At 38.8% G+C, this 21167-nt stretch overlaps 1 pseudogene; it reads right to left on the reverse strand.

Annotated features, from left to right (window-relative positions):
* Positions 1-15059: 15059 nt before the first annotated feature.
* On the reverse strand, positions 15060-15656 carry LOC140498232 (transgelin-2 pseudogene; annotated as a pseudogene).
* Between the last annotated feature and the right edge of the window lie 5511 nt (positions 15657-21167).

Here is a 21167-nt window from a genome sequence, read left to right on the forward strand (position 1 = left end):
GGTCATCTATAAAATGTGAATGAGCAGCAGTGAGGTATAGTGATTAGAGAGCTGCTACTGAAGGACTCAGAAGGAGCTAGGTTCTCTCTATGAACCTATATAAGTCACATAACCTTTCAGTGCCCCAGGCAATTCTCTAAAAGCGTGAATGGCAAAGCAGTTGGTAGAGGAAATTCTTCCCTGGGAGTTCCCTATTTACATGAAATAACAGGTATCATTCTTTTCTCCCACCCAAAATAAGTATGATAATGCTTGCATGACATTATTAAGAAAGTATTATGTTAATTTTTACAAAAATAATAATGATTATTTCTATATATTTTTGCCATAAAACTCAGAAATGCCCCTGTGATAAGTTGCTATCCTGCTATTATTCTTTTTCTATTTAATTTCCAGAAGATTATTGTGCACATGGATAAAATGTCTGATTCTTATAAATGAGTGAGTTTTATTATTATTAGCATTATTATTATGATCTTCTCAAGCAGCTGGTACCTTTCCAGTCGATATGAACATATCTGCTCTTCGGTCCCCTCCCCAAGTTCTTGGTGTTGACTAGTGAGTTATAGATCAAAGTATGTAAATTGCCCAAGGGTCAATGATGAAGCATTCTCCTTGATTATTGAAATAGTGTTTAACCCTTTGTAATGTGGGGACTGTAATCTTTCCTCCTGTGGGTACCACCCCTAAAACCATATCAAACAATTCTGTTCCTTTCCTTTTCCCTTTTATCGCTCTTTGGAACAATGTTGGGGCTTGTATCCTGGCAGGTTTCTTTTTCTGTGAGAACAGTAATCTCATTTCAATGTGTGGGTGGGTAGATTATAAAGTACAGCCTTGGAGCTCAGGTGCAGAGTAGGGAGGGACTGTTTTAAATACTTGTATGATTAACAAGTCAATGGATTTTTATGGATTGTAAAGAAAGAGCCGCCAAGAGGATTATCGCTTAGTTTGGGAATGATTCACCAAAAAAACCCCAAAACAATAAAAAAAACCCTGAAATCTTTGGAAAGACGGGAGGAAGAAAGGACTTTTCTTTTTACCGGAGAGGGACTTTTCTTTTTACCGGAGAGGGACTTTTCTTTTTACCGGAGAGGTAAATGAACAACACAAATAGATTCAAATCCATGAAGGCTCCTCCTCCCACCCCCATCCCCCACTTCCTCACTTGGTTTCTGGAAGGAGAATAGAGAATCATATCTATGGTTTAAACTACTTCCACTAAATTCAATTCAACAAGCATTTATTAAGCATCCTATACTTGCCAGGAAAAGGTGCTCAGCTGATGGAGATACCAAGACAAAAATTATAATAACCCCTGCCTTCAAGGAGTTTATATTCAATTACTTAGCTACACATTGACACAGTGTGGTATCATTTCAGCAGAAGTATCAAACACCAGACTGTAACATTCCAGAGTGCAGCTCAAGCTAGGTTAAAATACAATTCAGAAATATTTAATAAAATGAATAAAAATACGATAAGACATAGATAATATTATATTTTAAAATTAAGTCAATAGGCAGCCCACAGAGATCTTTATATATGGATTAGTGGCCACTGTTTCTATTTGAGTTTGACATCACTGATTTAATGAAATCCCATTTCTGTACTTAGTCCCAATATGACTTTGGGAAAATAACCTCTCTAAGGCTCAGTTTACTAGTCTTTACAAATCTTAGCTTTGAAACTTCTTAGTTATGTGATCATTGGCAAGTTAGACTTCTTGAACTTTGGTCTCTTTGTTTGTAAAACATGAGTAATAATAGTTGGATCTCACAAAGTTATGAGGGGAAAAAATCCTCAACCTTAAAACACTGTAGAGACATTTGAGGTGTTATTTTGTCTTTTGAAACTCTCTTCCAGATCTAATATGCTATCATTTCAAGAGCCCTGGGGTACTTCTCTCATTGAGAACAAAATGGACAGAAAAGAAATGGATATTGCCAATTGGTTTGTGACTGTGATCCTTAAGCCATTGAGGGGAAAAATCCTTGTGGTGAGGGGACCCATCTTCTCTATCACCACCAGCAACAATTGCTGACTAACTGTTACTAACAGGCACAAGGGGCTGTACCTTCCCCCACTTCCCCCACCCCCTTTTCTTACTTCCAACCCAGTCCAAATAGACATTAACTGGGCAAGCAACTCCTTTGGTGGAGGGGTCAAATACCAAGGAACTGCTCCACACAGAGTAAAACAGTCCCTGCTCCCAAAGAGTTTACTATTGTTGAAATAATATGTATACTTATAGGTTGAGTATATATGAAATAGGCTTATTTGCATATTATTTCCCCCATTAGACTATGAACTCCTTGAGAGTAGAGACTATTAATTCGCCTTTCTTTGTATTCCCAGGGCTTAGCAATCAATTAATCAATCACTAAACATTTAAACCCCCTATTATGGGCCAGGCATTGTGATAGGGGCAGCATGCTGGACTGATAGTAGGTACTTAATAAATGCTTGCTGACTTGACTTGACGATATTTTAAGGAAGATTCAAGGCCAGGTCCAAAGATTTCCCTGAGGAATAGTTCACTTCCAGACCTTTCTTATTGGGAAATATCTTTATTGATTTTCACAGAAAAAATATCCAGTTCCAAATACAAGGTACCATTTTGGATGTAGGTTGCAAAAACCCTGGAGTAAGATAAAGTGAAAGTTCATAAAGAGTCATTTGAAAGTGGGTAATATGTAACCATCTGGTAGAATGTGCACCCTGTGAGGGCTCAATAAACATGAACTGACTTACTCTGAGTAGCAATGTGTCCCATCAATCAGCAACAAATATTTTCCAAATGTCAACTGATTGCTTTGTTTTGTAATGAGTACTTTCTAATAAGGCCAGCTCTCTGTAAAACAGCTAGGCACCCATCCCACATTGGTATCCTTTCTTGTTCCTTGTCTAAGCCTTATTGGTGAAGCTGAATTAAGAAGGATGCAGGGTAGTCCTGGTAGATGACCACTTTGAGAGGACAGCATAAAACAGGTAAGATGTGCAAACAAATTTAAAAGCTGAAGCTTTGGGACAATGAGTTGACTCAATAAGCCACCCACCACTCTCCTCCCCTCGCCTTTTTTCCCCATTCTCAGAACTTCCTATATGTTGCCTGTTGACCTCACAAGGATCTTCTTTGTTTGGTCTTAGTGCTGCCACAGAGGGGTTCTCACTTCTGCCTTAGCTTTTGAAATTTTAGCTCTATCAAGAAATTACGAGGTACTAAATCTGATGAATCAATGATTACCCTAATCTTTGGGATGCACTGGAATCTCCCTCTTCACCAACAAAGGGCAAGATATGATGTCTTGTCCCTCAACAACGTCCAAAACACTCATGTTGTTTTCATTCTCTCCTGTGAGAGAAATGAGATCTGATGAATTCATTTATATGAAAGTTTCAGGGACTTAAAATGTTGCCCTTCTTGGAAATAATTTGCAGTTGGAAATTTCATAGAGTTGGAGGAATGTTAGCTGTGAACTCTAGTTCATATCTTAACTGGTGGATTCATTCTGTCTAAAATAGAGGTTATTAACCTGGAGTTCATACACTTCTTTTTTTTAAAAAAAAATATGTTTTTAACAATATTTCAATATAATTGTTTCATTTGGAATCTTATGTATTTTATGCTTTTATAAACATTGTTTTGAGAAGGAGCTATTAGGCTTTAACGGACTTCCAAAAGGGTCCATAACACAAGAAAGGATAAGAACCTGGAATAGTATTATTAAGTGGTCATCCACTAGAACACTGATGTCGGTCTCAAAAAGAAGTGGATTTCTGTAGTCATATTGACTTAGAAAACCATAAACTAACATTAATTATGTTTTATTAAATTTGTTGTTAAACATTTTTCAGTTACATTTTCATCTATTTCAGGCTGCCATCCAGAACTTGTTAGCTTCAAATTTGGCATCTTTGCTCTAGAACACTTCAAAAGGTGAGGAAGTCTAGATCAAGAAGAACTCAGAACTGTAAGGGACCTTTGCGATAATCTTTTTCAACCACCCATCTCAGAGATGATGAAACTTAAACCCCAAAGGTTACTATGGTTTTGTGAGGTCATGTAACTTGTTCCAGTTAGAGGCTGAGTCAATTCTAGGAACCACATCCATAGACTTCAGGCTACTTCAGGAGTGAGGAACCTGCTGAGGCCTCATGTGGCCTTCTAGTTCTTTGGGTGTGACTTTTTGACTGAGTCTAAGTTTTACAGAACAAATCCATTTAATAAGGGGATTTGTTCTGTGAAGTTTGGATTCAGTCAAAGGGCCGCACTTGAGGACCTAGGGGGCCACATCTGGCCTTGAAGTCACAGGTTTCCCATCCCTGGACTAGTTCCTTCCACAGCTATAAATTATAGCTAAATAAAAATTAAATTATAAATTTAAATTAAATTATATTATAAAATTGTATCAATTGTTAGATTCAAAGGATGATGGATACGCTAATTGAAGGGACTACAGAGGTCACCTCATTCCAAATTCATTTTGTAGATGAAGAAAGTTAGACACATAGAGGTTAAGTGACTTGTCAAGGTCATAATTTTTTTTTTTTCCTATGCTAAGCTAAATTGTTGAAAGAAAGATGTTATGATACAATGGATATGACAGTGAATCTATTGTCAGGTGTTGTCATGATCTGCTGTGTTCAAATTTTGTGGGACTTTGTAAAAACCACTTAATTTCTTTTCATCTCATTTTCGTCATATTAAAATGCAGTGAGTGAAGTAGATTGCAAGGTCCTGACAAGCTCTAAATTCTATAATTCTAGGGAGAGAAGTAGTCAATCATAAAGGAATGAATTTATAATGTTAGTATTTGAAACATCAATGAAAGGGATTTTTTCTTTTAGGTGGGGAGGTATTCCTAGAAACTATCAAATCCCAGCCTTCAGCTACCTATATGACCACACCTATATGGCACTAGGTATCACATATTACACATCCTGCAGTCAGATTCTTTCTACAACCTAGATACCCTACCAAGATAAAAGTAAACTATTTATCAATGATTTCAAAGGCTTTTTAAAATCAATTTTCCTGGGAGTGTAGCCAAGATGGTAGAGTAGAAAGATGTGCATACTTTAGCTCTTCCCCCACAGCCCATAAAATACCTGTAAATTCTAGAGCAGCAGAAGCCACAGAAAGATGGAATGGAGGAGATTTCCAGGCCAGGGTGACCTGGAAGGCTGACGGGAAAGGTCTGTCACACCAGACACGGAGCAGAGCCCAGCCCAGCCTTGACATTGTGACTCTGGGAGGAGCAGGACTGGAGCAAGCTTAGGGGATGACCCTGGAAGCAGCAGCTGTCCCTCAACCCACAGGTGCTAAAGGTCAGTGAGAGGGCTTTTTCAACCTGAGCAAGAAGGGAGCAGAGTCTACCTCTGACTCCCTGCCTAAGGCAGCCTCAGAAGCTAGGCAGCAGAGGCTTCTGGAAGCCGCAGCAGGCAGGCAGCAGCCAGCATCCATTGTTCCATTGTTGGAGCACTGAGGATAAAGCCCCTGGGGGAACTGAGCAGCTGATCACAATCTCAGCCCTAAGCATGGTCCTGGGGTGAGCAGGAGCACTAGGACCCTCCTCTTGACAAAGTATTCAGAACTCAAGTAACTGGCTGGGAAAATGCCCCCAAAAAAGGAAAAAAAATAAGACCATAGAAGGTTGCTTTCTTGGTGAACAGGTATTTCCTTCCATCCTTTCAGATGAGGAAGAACAAAGCATCCTATCAGAGGAAGTCAAGGCTTCTGCATCCAGTACCTCCAAAATGAATATACAACGGGCTCAGACCAGCTTGAAAAGCAAATAAGCAGCTTGCTAAAGGAGACCCAGAAAAGTACTGAGGAAAATAACACCTTTAAAAATAGGCTAACTCAATTGGAAAAAGAGGTCCAAAAAGCTAATGAGGAGAAGGCTTTAAAAAGCAGAATTAACCTAATGGTAAAGGAGGTTCAAAAGTTTACTGAAGAAAATAGTTCTTTAAAAATGAGAGTGGAGTTCAGGGAAGCTAATGACTATACAATAAACCAAGAAGTTGCAAAACAAAAACAAAGGAAAGAAAAAAAGAAAAGAAAATGTGAAATATCTCATGGGAAAAACAACTGACCTGGAAAATAGATCCAGGAGAGACAATTTAAAAATTATGGGGATTATCTGAAAGCCATGATCAAAAAAAGAGCCTAGACATTATTTTTCATGAAATTATCAAGGAAAACTGCCCTGATATTCTAGACTAGAGGGCAAAATAGATATTGAAAGAATCCAGAGATCACTTCCTGAAAGAGACCTAAAAAGAGAAACTCCTAGGAATATTGTGGCCAAATTTCAGAGTTCCCAGGCCAAGGAGAAAATGTTGCAAGCAGCTTGAAAGAAACAATTTGAGTATTGTGGAAATACAATTAGGATAACACAAGATCTAGCAGCTTCTACATTAAGGGATCGAAGGGCATGGAATAGGATATCCTAGAAGTCAAAGGAACTGGGATTAAAACCAAGAATCACCTACCCAGAAAAACTGAGTATAATACTTCAGGGGAAAAAATGGTCATTCAATGATATAGAGGACTTTCAAGAATTCTTGATGAAAAGACCAGAACTGAAAAGAAAATTTGACTTTCAAACACAAGAATCAAGAGAGGTATGAAAAGGTAAACAGGAAAGAGAAATCATAAAGGACTTTCTAAAGCTGAACTGTTTACATTCCTACATGAAAAGATAATATGTGTAACTCTTGAGACTTTTCTCAGTATTTGGGCAGGGGGAGGGATTACACACACACACACACACACACACACACACACACATACAGATAGAGAGCACAGGTTGAATTGAATTAGAAGGAATGATATCTTTAAAAAATAAAAATAAGGGGTGAGAAAGGAACATACTGGGAAGAGGAAGGGAGAAATGGAATGGGGCAAACTATCACTCATAAAAGAGATAAGAAAAATCTTTTTCAATGGAGGAGAAAAGGGAGGAGGTAAGAGGGGAAAAGTGAAGCTTACTCTCTTCACATATGGCTTAAAGAGGGAATAACATGCTCGCAAAATTTGGTATGAAAATCTAGCTTACACTATAGGAAAGTGGGGGAGAAGGGGACAAGTGGGGTGAGGAGGATGATACAAGGGAGGGCAAATGGGAGAAGGGAGTAATTAGAAGTAAACACTTTGGGGAAGGGACAAAGTCAAATGAGAGAATAGAATAAATCAGGAACAGGGTAGGATGGATGGCAATATAGTTAGTCTTACACAACATGGCTATTATGAAAGTCTTGTGCAAAATGGCACATATATGGCCTGTATTGAATTGCTTGCCTTCTCAGTGGGGATGGGCGGAGAGGGAGGAAGGGAGAGAAGTTGGAATTCAAAGTATTAGAAACGAATGTTGAGAATTGTTATTGCATATAACTGGGAAATAAGAAACACAGTTAATGAGGTATTGAAATCCATCTTGCCCTACAAGAAAAGAGAGAAGATAGGGATAAGGGAAGAGTGGGGTGTGATAGAAGGGAGGGCACATTGAGGGAAGGGGTAATCAGAATGCAAGGTGTTATGGGGTGGGGGGAGGAGAGAGATGGGGAGAAAAATTGGAACTCAAAATTTTGTGGAAATAAATGTTGAAATCCAAAAATAAATAAATGAAACTATAAAAAAAAATCAGTTCTCCATCTACCTATATACTCCATATGCTTTTTAAACTCATGCACAGAAGGGATATTATCACTGGAAAGGACCTTAGAGATCATTTCCAATCTGTCATATATCAATAGACCAATAACTTGTAATTTTGTTTATGTGGGTGGGTATTTACTCCAGTGATATAGATCGTGAGCCATCTCTGAATTAGAGAGTTGTCAGAGATGCAGTGACTTCTGCAAGGACACATAGTTTCTAAGTGCCATGGATCACACCTGAACCCAGGTCCTCTTAACTCCCCAGTCCTGTCACTTACCCCATTAAATATATTAACTTCTTCCTCTGTAAAATGAGGGGGATTGGATTAGATGGCCCTTCAGATACCTTCTAATGCTAATATTCTCTGAGTCCATGAATCTAAGATCTGAAGTAGAAACTTTTGATGGGACTACTTCCTTCTTCATTTGTCACCTTTCTCTGGTATTTGTCAGCATTATCCTCTACACTTGAGTATTAGTACTACAGTCATCAGGAGCCTGCCTTCTCACCCATTTTTGGTCAGTCACCTTCTGGCTATTTTGTTCTGGGGTGAACAAATAAGAGATAAAGAATGTCACAGAAAATAAAATGAATAATTTTGATTACAAGAAATTAAAAGCTTTTGCACAAATAAAACTAATGCAGCCAAAATTAGAAGGAAAACAGAAAACTGGAGGAAATTTTTCAGCAAGTTTTTCTGATAAAGATCTCATTTCTCAAATATATAGGGAACTGTACCAAATTTATAAAAAGAAGGCTCATTTTTCATTTGATAGTCAAAGGATATAAACAGGCAGTTCTCAGAAGAAGAAATCAAAGCTATCAATAGTCACATGAAAAAATGCTCTAAATCACTACTGATTAAAGAAATACAAATTAAGACAACTCTGAGATACCACCTCACACCTATCAGATTGACTAACATGACATAACAGGAAAATAATGAATGCTGAAGGGGATGTAGAAAAATTGGAACACTAACACATAATGGAGTTTTGCACTAGTGTAATCATTCTGGAGAACAATTTGGAATTAAGCCCAAAGGGCTACAAAAACTCTGCATACTCTTTGATGCAGCAATATCATTACTAGATCCGTATCCCAAAGAGAGCAAAGAAAAAGTAAAAGGACTTATATACACAAAAAATATTTATGACCTTTTCTTTTGTGGTTGCAAAGAATAGGAAATCTAAGGAATGCCCATCAATTGAGAAATGGCTGAAAAAGTTGTAGTATATGATTATGATGGAATATTGTATTTTAAAAAATGATGAGCAGCATGATTTCAGAAAAACCTAGAAAGATTTATATGAAAAGTGGAAGTGCAAAGTGAAGTGAACAGAACCAGGAGAACATTGAACACAGTAATACAGTAGTATCATAAAGATGACCAACTGTGAAAGACTTAGCTACCCTGACCAAGACAATGACACAAGGCAATTCCAAAGGATTTATAATGAAAAATGTTGTCCACTTTTAGAGAGAGAACTTATGAACTCTGAATGCAGATTGAAGCAAGCTTTTTTACTCTTTTTTTATTGTTTAATTTTGCTTGTTTTCTTTTGCAACATGGCTAATATGGAAGTATGTTTTACATGACGACATATATTTGATATCAAATTGTTTCCTTTCTCAAGGAGAGGGGAGGGATAAGCAAAAGGAAGAGAATTTGGAACAAAATTTCTTTTAAAATTATTAAAATTTCATTTACAAGAATTGGAAAATATTTAATGAAATTAAAAATAATTTTAAAAAACTGATGCCTTCCTTGGAAAAGGGGACACTACCTCCACTTTTAGATTGTAGTATGAGATGGGGATAGTTGGAATGGAAAAGGCAAAATGCTGCTTCTAATTCTCAGGAGGGCAGGACCAACTAGATTTGGTTCCCAAAGCATGTAACTGGACTGGACTGTAAGTAGTATTACAGGCTTTAAGGCATGTATTTTGAAGTCATTTTCTCTTCTTTCTTTCTCTCCTTCCTGTTAAAAAGGTAGGCCCACAATAGGCACTTTCTTTCTTTTCCTCACAGCAAGATATCAGGGATGTTATCTTCCCTAGACTTTCCCTTCTTTCCTTCCTCATGGATAATGGAACCAATGATTTTTTCTTCTATCTTGTAGATAATAGATCATAAAGCTCTTAGTCTTTTTCTTTTGTAGGGCAGAGGGATGGCAAGCTGTCATCCTCTTTCTATCCCTGTCTCTCTTTCTCTCTCCTCCTTTCTCTCACCTTTTTTTGCTAGGAATTAGGAAGTCTGGTTGGGAAGTCTGTGTGGCCTTGTCAATGGCTACCTGATAGTGCCTAGCATAAGTAAACTGTTGCCATCTTTCCTCCAGAAATATATATATGTATATATATGTATGTATTTCAGATCCATACTGTTATGATGAAGAATTCTGTTTTCATTGTATAGGGGTAATTTTAAATAGATTTTGTGTTTGTATTGAGCTGAGAATTTCCTCTCAAATTCCATGCGTTTTATATCCCCATTAAATATACTTCTCTCAAACAAAATTATGTGTTTATTTAGTGGGATTCAGCCTAGCAGGCCCACAAAGATATTCATAAAATTTCTTTGTGGAGGGGTAGCTGGGTGGTACAGTGGAGAGAGCCCTGGGCCTGGAGTATGGAAGACCTGAGTTCAAATACAACCTGAAAAACTTGACACTTATTAGCTATGTGACCCTGGGCAAATCACTTAACCTTAATTGCCTTGACAAAAGAAAATTCTATGTAGAAGGAATAGTGGCCTTTCACATATCTGTGGTTTTATAATGTCATTGATCTTTTAATGGGAAGGATGTAAATATTTTTTTTTAAATATTTCCCTCTTCCTCTATTAACAGAGTCTTGGAAGAATATGAACAGTCTCTCCTTCAACAAATCAATTAATAAATCAACCGAATATTTATCAAGCACCTTACATGTACAAGAAACGGTGAGAGGTCATGTATATACAAAGACAAACATGAATCAGTCTCAGCCCTTAAAGGGCTTGCACTAAGGCCATGTAAACAATAATGACAAACACTAAAACCAAGGACCAAAGGGAGCCTTGGACCACTAAAATGGTCACATTTTTCCCGAATTAAGAGATGAGGAGATCTACCTATCAACTCCTTCTCTTCCTTGCAGAGGGGGTGGGTGGGTGGGTGGGAACACTATTGGTGTGGAACATTGTGTATACTATAAAATTTGATGGCTACTTTGGTTTATTTTGCTGGCTTGCTCTCTCCCTCCCATCTCTTTCTCCCTCCTTTCCCCTCCCTCTGTTCACCCCTCCCTCTTTCTTTCCCTCTCTCCCTCTGTTCCTTCCTCCCTCCATATCTCTCTCACTCCCTTTGTTCCTCCATCCTCCCCCTTTTCTCCCCCCCTCTTCCTCCCTTTCTCTTTCTTTTCTTTTTTTCTTTTTTAAATAAGGGAAAGTTCATTTGTTAAGGAAAGGAGGAGGTATGTATTCTGAAATCTAACCCCCTACAAATAGGGATTTTGAATTTTTGTCTATGTATCCATCCTCAGTTTCCACCATATTGCAAGGCACATATTAATTAACTGCTTATTAAATGCCAAAACAAGTTGTATCAATAAAAACTGAACATTCATTTGAGAATAAAGTCAATATGATTCAGTGCTTATAACAGGCAATTGTTGGAGAAAATTGAGCAGTCTATTTAACATATCTGGAAAGGAACATGGCAAGAAAAAATGCATCTCTTTAGCGCTTGATGATCTGCATGGAATTACAGAGTGAAGGAGATGCAGGAATTATGACTGCTGGCTCGAGCTGCATATGTGACCAGCTATGCACAGTACTAGGTGTTATATGCTTCCCATAGTGCCGTAGGATTACTTGATACCTAAGTGGGAATCCCATCTATAATACCATCATCTAGTGTCCATTCAACGTTTGCTTTGAGACCTCTAGTGACAAGGAATTCTTTTCAAGGCAGACCAATCTAATTTTGAATCAACTTCTAGAGAACTTAGGGATACATAATTCAAATCATCAAATCTCCAAATCATTTGTGTTTGCATTTGGAATGTAATCAGAAACACCCGTCTACTCATGTGCAGACTCTGTGCCCAGGCTTTTACCCTCTTCTGATTTGCCATTCTGTCAGCAGCTTGGTGCCTAACTGAGTGAGGATTGGAGATGAATATGGATGAAATGAGATAATAGTTGTGAATGTACTTTGAAAGTACTCTACCAATGTAAGCCATTATTAAGCTATTAGTGATGTAGACTTGTTCTGCTTGGCCCCAGAGAGTAAAAACAGCAGCAATTAGATGGAGTTTCATGGAGACAGATTTTGGCTTGATATAAGGAGGAAATTTTAAAAAATAGAGCTCTCTAATAATGGAATAATCTGTCCTATAAACTGGCACATATTGATGTAATATAACCTAAGCCTTGTGAGTTTGTAGTAGTAATATTACTACCTTGTAAGGTAGTAATTTTCCCTATCCCTTGAGGTATTCAAGTGGAGGCTAGATTATCATTTGACAGAGTATTATAGAAGGGATTCATACTTTAGATAGGGGTTGGACTGGAAAATTGCTGATATCCCTTTGTGGAATGACAGCTCTAAGATTCTATGAATCTCTAATTCAGGAACTCTTAAATAGTCCATTTGTAGAAAATTAAAAATTGACTACAGTTATCCCTTCCACATCGTGACTTTCCCCACTGTGGTTTTGATATATTGCCTGTTGGCATAAGAAATTAAACTTGGGGGGAATTTTGTGGAAGCCGCAGATGACATATAAAGGACAGCAGATGACATAGAGAAAGTTCAGAAAATCAGAAATGCATAAAATATATGTATAATATCAACAATTTTAACCTTTAGTATGGTAAACACCTTTTGTAAACAAAGAAAAATTCAGACTTCTCTGGCATGAAGGGCCAAAAGTTTTTATGTGGATATTCCAGATCATAGGTGCACCACCACTGCCAACCCCCCAGGATGAGCTGGAAACATGATTTCCTCAGTGAGGAAAATCCCTCCACAAATGCATACCTCTAAGTCCTTTGTGGCTTAAAATCTTGGAAAGTTGCAGGGGATGCTGGGGTTTAAATGACTTGTCATAGAGCCACTATGTATCAGGGACAGGATTTGCACTGAGATCTTCCTGACAATCAAGACTAGCATTCTATCTGTTTCTCCATGCTCCCTTTTGTTTAGAATTACAGTCTTAAAGCCAGAGTGGCTAATGGAGAGCATTGCAGAACTGAGATCAGGATTGCAATGCAATTAGACTTTCTCTTCCTTCCAGAATAAAGCAAGATAGCAGGTCCTGCAAGTATAGACTTGGGAAAGAGGGAACAGCAAAGCTTTGTGAGGTCTTTCAGTAACTGCTTTACTGGTTCCTTTCTTTGTGCCTGTGCACTTGAGGTTTTACTAGCTGTGTTTATTAGAGCCTCATGAAGGCAACTCCTGTTGGGAGTGGAGATGAGCAGGGGGAAAGGAATGGAGCAGCATCTTTGTTGGTGATGTACAGCAGGTTAATTAGGAGGGCAGGGAGATGTCTATGAGCGATATCATATCCTCCAGGTGCTTGTCTGCAGCTTACTGGAAACCCATGCAAATTAGGGAAAGCTTCCTGGAAGCAGTCAACCTGTAGTAACCTCCCAGCCCATACCAAGGTGGTGATCCAAAGGTGACATTCACTGACACCCTGCTGACCAGAAACCTGGGCTCCATTCTAGCCTAACCATTGAGGGGAGCTTATATGTCTCGGTGGCGTTTACAATGGATTTCCTCCTTATCAGAACTCCATGCTAAGCTAGAAGGGAACTGAGAGATCATGGTGTCAAACTTCATTTTTACAGAGGCAGAAACTTTGGAATTAGAGAGTGAAAGTGATTAGTTTTAGTGTTTTGTCTGATGGCATCCTCGGACTGAAATATTTCTCTTTTGATTGGAGAGAGTGGGGCATAGTGAAGAGAGTGAAGGACCACCTTGGGCAAGTCATCTAACCTCTTTGACCCTCAGTTTCCTTATCTGGAAAATGGGGATAATAAAACTGCCAACCTTACAGGGTTGTTGTGAAATGACATTGTAAAGCGTTTTGTAAATCTCAAAGGGCTATGCAAATTATTTTTATATGGGGATGATAATATTTACCTCATAGGGTTGTTATCAAGAAAGCACTTGATTAATATGAGTGGTTATTATGATTATTGCCATAGGGATATTAATCTCTAACTCCAGAAGCATTGCACTGATAGGCTGTCAAGTTTGAAAGATTTTGTTCAGTGGATCCTGTGTATTAAGCATTGTCTAATTATTAATATGTCTTATTGTTAAGAGGTTCCTGCACCATAATACGTACTAGAACTCCAATTTTAAGGAAGCAGTGTGGAATATTGGAAAGAGCACAGGTTTAGGTACAGAGGATCTGTGTTCAAAACAAACTGGGCTATACACCACCTCTGTGACCTTGGACAAGTCACTGTCCTCTTTGATCCTCAGTTTTCTCATCTCTGAAATGAGGACACTTTTTCAAATGTAATCATATTTGTAAAGTGTTTAGCACAGTGCCCAGCACATAGTAGGCACTTAATAAATGTTTATCCCCTACCCCTCTTCTGCTTCTCTAAAACTCCCTTCAACTTTGAGTTTTATTTTATTTTATTTTACAAAGACTGGGAATCTTTATTCAGATCAGCAAACTCACATTCCTCAAGTCTCAGGCTTTGGGTGGATCTTTTGAAGAAGAGGTGAAGGATGGAGTAGAGAAGAGAAGGCAAGGCCAATCCACCTCCCTGGACATCCCCTCCACTTCCCAACCCTGTCTCAGACTACTGGGTAAAGAGGAGACTAGACCAAAGGGAATGCCAAGAAGGGAGGGACTGAGGGAAAAAGAGGCCTCTGCCAAGGAGAGGCTTACCCAGATGTGTGGTTTTCAAAGTCCAACTGTGGCCAGAACAACAGCCACCATAGGCCCCTCTCTATAAGCTAAATCCCCAAAGTATCAAGGCTGGGGGTGGGGGGAGCAGGAAGAACAACCTTGTGGAAAAGCAATTGGTCCCATGCTCAGCTGCTTTCAAGGCAGTGCCCTGAACCCTGGCCTAAAGAATGGCCATAGGGGTGCAAATTCCCAAATGAGAGGTTAAGTCAGGATGGGAGAATGAATAGGAATGTTGAAGGAAGGATGGGGCAGTTGATCCAGTTTTGCTGATTTGGGGATGGGGAGTGTACTACAAATCACAGGCTCAGTACCTGTAGGCACAACAGGAGAAGAAGCAGTGCCACCAATGGGTAAGGAGCAGGTGGAGAAGAGGAAGAGTTAGGAACAGAAGGGACTTAAGCATTCCACAGGCTTCCTGGGAATGTCATTGCTAGAAATATATTAACTATTCACAGGAGGGTGTGGAAGAGTGGTGATCAGAGGATCTGGAGTGGCATCTCATGTCTAGTCATGCCTGCCGGAGATGCCCTACAGTTGGTGCGCATTTGCAGCCCAATGACATTCTTGCCCTCCTGAAGTTGGTTATATGTAAAGTTTTGGGGATTCTCCTTGGACTTCTTAGGGAACCAGTTAGGATCTCCAGAAAAGCCATCACCCCGAGCCACTGCCAACTCACTAAGATTCATCAGTGTCCGCTGCACGCAGGTCATATTCTTTCCTTCCCAGAGGTCCACAATTCGGAAGATATCAGTAGCATTGAAGCCATAGTGTTCAGTTTCCTGTAGGAACTGAGAAATCTGTTCCATCTGTCTGAAGACCATGCCTGAAGCCTGGATTTTCTTTACTGGGCCCTGGCTGTTAGGGTATAGCCCACTGATGAGCTCATACAGCACTGTGCCATCCTTGAGCTAGTTTTAGAAATTCTCTCACCCAGGTTGGGGCCACCTGACATCCCTGTGGCACTGTGCGGTAATCCACTGACTGAGGATCTGCTCCAGATAAGTATCATATTGTTTTTCAATTTTCTACTGTATCTCTCAGCTCAGTTTGTAAGCAGGTCCCTTATTGGCCATTCTGAGATGGTGATCTTTACCGTGAGGCGGTAGATGGAGAGCTGAGCAGGCTGGGAGGCAGTGTGCAGTGATTCCAATTTTGAATTTTATGAAGGCTTCACAGGCCAGGTGACATGAGTCAAATCAATCAACCAATCAATTTCAAACTGAACTGGCCTTTGAAGAAAGATCAGGAATAGAACAGGTCAAGGTGATAAAGAATGCAATCCTGGCATGGAGAATAGTTTGTGAAAATGCACAGAGATGGAAGTGGGACCCTGAATTAGAGGAACAGGTCATTTTAATTGGAAGATAGAGTATGTCAAGGGGAATAATATTGAATAAGGGTAGACTCTGAGGCCACATTTCTGATTATTATTATCAAAGAATCATATGACTACTATGTTCCCAGTAGACTCTAGTGTAACTTTATAATATAAAATATAAATTAAAAGACTAGAAGAATGATCGGTGATCTAGTTTGCCAAAGTCCCATAAAGGGTATCTTGGAAGAAACAGAGACAAGGTATACAAAACCAGTTTGGTAAATAGGAAAGACCACTAGACTTCAAGTCATATTCCCTTCCAGCTGGCTTACTAATTATGTGACACTAGGCAAGTCATTACACTCCTTTTCTCCTCAGTTATCTCATCTACAAAATGGGAATAATAATAAGAAAACTAGCATTACCTATTGTGATGTTCTCTTACTGAATGTCATGAAGAAAATACTTTGCAAACTACACATCAATAGAGAAAGGGAGCAACTGAGATAACAGAGTCAAAACTTCTAGAATCAGGATATTGATGAAGGCATCAAGAGTAGAGGAAACAACTGTTAGAGTTTTGGATAAGCAGACCAGATCAATACATAGTAATGGGAGGCACAGTTGCAGAATGGGGGTTTCTTCAGTATGAGGTAAGTCATTTAGGTAGCAAGGTGGCATAGTGGATGGAGTGATGGACCTGAAGTCAGGGAGACCTGAGTACAAAATTTGCCTCAGATTCATTCTCACTTTGTGACCCTGGGGAAATCACTTAAATGGCCTGGGTCCCAGTCTTCTCATTTGTAAAATGATGGTATTGACCACTCAGAAGTCTTCAAAGGTAGTTCCAGTTCTAAAATTATCATTCTAAAACCTAGATTAAAATCCTGCCTTTGATACACACTGGCTATGTGATAGAGGACAAACGACTTAACTCAATACACTCAAGCAACTCTCTAAGAAGATAATTTATAGAGCAGTCTCTGATCTAATAGGGGGAAGACTTTTTTTTTTTAATTGAGAGTTCCCTATATCAATGAAGTCACCAGTCTGATAAATAAATAAAAAACATCCTGGAAAACAAAAACCCCAACATATTGAACAGCATTTAGGACAGAGTGGAGGAAGGAGTCTACAGACTGAAGGATCTTAGAGGCAGGGAGGATACTGTTGGAGTTTACCGGGCACTCAAATACATTCAGGAATCTGGCTTCTGACAGTTGAGTAGAGAGTACAATACAGAGGTGAGTCTGGAGTCTGGAGAATAAAGAATGGGAGTCTGGGTGTGCACTTGTGCATATATGTATGTATGTGTGTGTGTGCTCATATGTGCACCCATGTCATACCTTTTTATCTCTCCCTCTCTCCCCTCCTTCCATCTTGCAAGATACATTATAGAATAGAAAGCATTCTGGTCTTTGAAGGCATCAGTTCGTGCTCTGACTTCCTTACTTACCATCTGTGTGACACTGGGGCTTTTTATTGTCTCTGAAACTCAAGTTTTTTATCTATGCAATGTGGGTAAGTAATGCTTGCATTCCCATTTCATAAAACTGTTGTGCAGAAAATGTTTTTTAAATCGCCAAGTGCTCTGGGAACATTGCTTCCTATTACGGCAGTTACCTGTACTGTGGAATTCAGACAAAGACTCAGTGATCAACTTTTGCCTGGGCATTGGGGTTAGGAAATTTGCATGAATGCTTACAGAAGTCATTCTCTTTGGACAGAGCACAGAACAAGCTAGCCTGATGAGCTTTCGGCACTGTGCTGATAAGCCCTATACAAGGAGCATAAGATCATAACAAAGCCTTCTGATGATATGAGGCTCCAGGGAAAAAAAATGCAACCCAAAACACACCTGTGGGCTGCTTCCATCCACAGCTGTTTTCCATCAGTGCTATTTTCCATCCCTTTAATCAAGACTTGCTTGCAAAAGACACCCTGCAATCCTCCCCCAGCCAGCATCCCCTAGGTATTGGCAGGGAGACAATCTTAGCTATTAAGCTTTCATTAAACTTTTTAGCTTGACTAGGCATGGGAAAGGTAAGGAAATGCAGGAAGGACATTAGCAGACACCATGGATGTTTTGAGACTAGATTGGAAAAAGATCAGAGGAAAGATGGGTGGGAATTCATGGTTAACAACATTAGAATGAAAGAAGGCTAAAGTAGAGAGAAGCTCTCAAGAATGAAGTGATGATGGTATCACACATGACCCCCAATAAAAACAAAAGGGGAAGCATCTAATAGAATCTGTGTGGTTACACAAACAGCTGTCCAATGAGATTAGACTGAAAGAACAAATCAACCTGCATTTATTAAGAGCCTAAAGGCTCTGTGATGGGCTCTGAGGAACTTTCTTAGGCATGGGAATGATGAAAAAAGAAAAGAAGTGGTGTATAACCAATGTCAAAGGCAAAGAGAGGCATAGTCAGACGTCAAGGTGTAGCTCTCTAATCCTGCTTGGGAAGGGCAACTCTGTGAGCTCAGGAATTCTGACTTGCAGTGGGTTGTCAATAAGATGCCTGTACCAAGTTTGCAATTGGTATGATGAGCCACTAGGAGTGGAGGGCCATCAGATTGCTAGGGAAGGTTAAACCAGTCCAAATTAGTGACAGATTAGGTCAAAGCTTCCATGACAATCAGTGGTGGGCTTAGATCCATGAGTAATAACTGCATTTTCAATATGGATAGAGATAGAGAGACTCAGTCTTGGAGAAAGAGGGAAAAAAAAAGAGTGGCATATATCATGTCATTCTCCAAGTCACTGAGGTTGAGAAACTTGAAGTCAGTTTTGGGGAATCAGTGTGGCATTTTAGAAAGAACATTGCATTTGGGGTCACAGGATTTGTGTCCAAATCCTGATTCTGACATGTAATACCTGGGTAACATTAGGTAACACTGAGTCTCTGGGACTCCGTTTCCTCATCTTGTTTGGTCTTGGAAACCTCAAAGATCCTTTTCAGTTCTAAATCAATGATCCTGTGATTTATTTCCTCTCCCTCTAACTTCCTCACTTCTTTGCTTTCTAGTTTCCCTTTGTATGTTGTCTGTCTACATTAGAAAGTAAATTCCTCCAGGGCAAGGATTATCTTGCTTGTTTGCATATGCATCACAAATTTAGCGTGGTGTTAGGAAGATTATAAACAATAAATGCTTTATCTATCTATCTATCTATCCATCTATCTATCTATCTATCTATCTATCTATCTATCTGTCTATCTATCCATCTATCTATCTGTCTATCTATCTATTCATCCATCTGTGTATCTCTCCTAGCTTATGAAGTAAACTTCATAAGAACTCTACAAAGGAACACAAGGATTTCCAGTAACAAAGTGTCATGAGCTTTGGTCATATGGGTTCTCTAACTGCCATTTTGTTATAAGCTAAGCCTTCTCTTACTCTGAGCTCTGTGCATTTGTGGGAGGGGGCAATTCAGTATTTTTGGGAAAATATTTTGTACCAAGTGTTCTATTATCTTAGTAATACCTTGCCAATGAGCTAATTAAGTCCGGTTGATTATTTTAAAAATGTAATAGGAATAAATATGAAATTCTATATCAGATTAAAACAATATGTTGGAAAGTGATCCAGAATATTGTCAGGAGAGGAACAAAGAAAGAAATCCTTTGTATACTACCTTCATATACTATAGAGCTCTGCCTCACTTCAATCCAATTGATGGGCAATTCAAGACATCACTTTCATGATGTCATTAGTCTCTTAAAACAAAGGATGGTAACAATCTGTGAGTAGCAGTAGCTGCCCTCTAGGGACCCAACCTGCCAGTTTGAGTTGAACAGTGTTGTGATGTCTTCTTCTTCTTCTTCTCCTCTTCTTCTTCCTCCTCCTCCTCCTCCTCCTCTTCCTCCTCCTCCTTCTCCTTCTTCTTCTCCTTCTTCTCCTTCTCCTTCTCCTCCTTCTCCTTCTCCTTCTTCTTCTTCTTCTCCTTCTTCTTCTTCTTCTTCTTCTTCTTCTTCTTCTTCTTCTTCTTCTCCACCTCCTACCTCTCCTTCTTCTCTTTTTTCCTTCATCACATGTGAGTCCTCTGTCCACATAGGGAGTCCTACTCTTACATGTGGGTACTCTGTCCAAAAGAATAAAAATTTCAATCACCTCTATTCTGTAAGAGTGTTTTAAAAATTCTTATTTATTTATTTTATCATTTTCCCCCCAAAGCTAGAACAATTAATTCTTTGTCATGCACAGTTTGCATTTATGATTTCTTGAAATGTAACTCTGAAAAAATAGACTTTGAAAACGCCCTAAACCTTTAAACCCGAATCACTCTGGCTTTCATTAAATGACCAATAATAGGTCTCAGCTCAAGTCTTCTTGCTCACTCTTTGGGTTTTGACATCCCAGAATGAATGGAAAGAGCAACTGTTTTATGTTCTGGGCAGAAACTCTGAGGATCTTCCCCTCCCAGGTTGATTCTTTTGTGCTGGCAAACTAGTTTATCTTTTTTCTCAATTCTTAATGAATGTTGCCTCAGACAAACCAAGACCTGGGAAATACCTTAGTTTCAAAAGGTCAAACTTATCCATTGCATCCTGGGCTATTTTCAGTCATCGTGACTTTTGTGTTGCCACTGGAATTCACTGACTGGAGAAGAAAGTGTGGCTGATGACTACGTACAACTTTGCCTTCTTTAAATCCAATACACTTGCAAGTAAAGAAACACCCTCGTGATACCATTGGTCTTCTTTAAGAATAAAGGAACAACACAAGAAACTCATCCCATCCTCCATGCCAAAAATTCATAAAGAAATACTCCATAGTCTTGTAAGATCAAATAAAAAGCAATATATTTTAAAACTACATTACAGGTTTAACTATATTTAATACGTTAACTGTTTACGATAAATGCAAAAAGCACAAATTAGAAATTACAGAACTAAACACATAACTAGATGTACTTGTAATATTTCTCATATATTTGAAATATAATGTATTATATAACATAGATATATGATTAGATAATGTATTATTCTCATATAATTATTATTTTATTGTTATATGGTATATTATATGGCTGCATTATATTTCTAATACATACATGGGGGAAAACATGGTGAAACATATTATTAATATAACATTTTTTCTTCCTAGCTTTTATGAAATTTAAGCAAAAATTGATCCTTTCCTGGCCCACAATAAAGGACACAAGGAAATATAGAAAATTAGAAATGAAATGTGCTAGATTTATATACTGTTTAAACTAATAGCAAATAATTTCATAATTCCACATGGACTTTGTTATT

The sequence above is a fragment of the Notamacropus eugenii genome, chromosome 4, assembly GCF_028372415.1.
Source record: "Notamacropus eugenii isolate mMacEug1 chromosome 4, mMacEug1.pri_v2, whole genome shotgun sequence".
NCBI classification, from domain to species: domain Eukaryota; kingdom Metazoa; phylum Chordata; class Mammalia; order Diprotodontia; family Macropodidae; genus Notamacropus; species Notamacropus eugenii.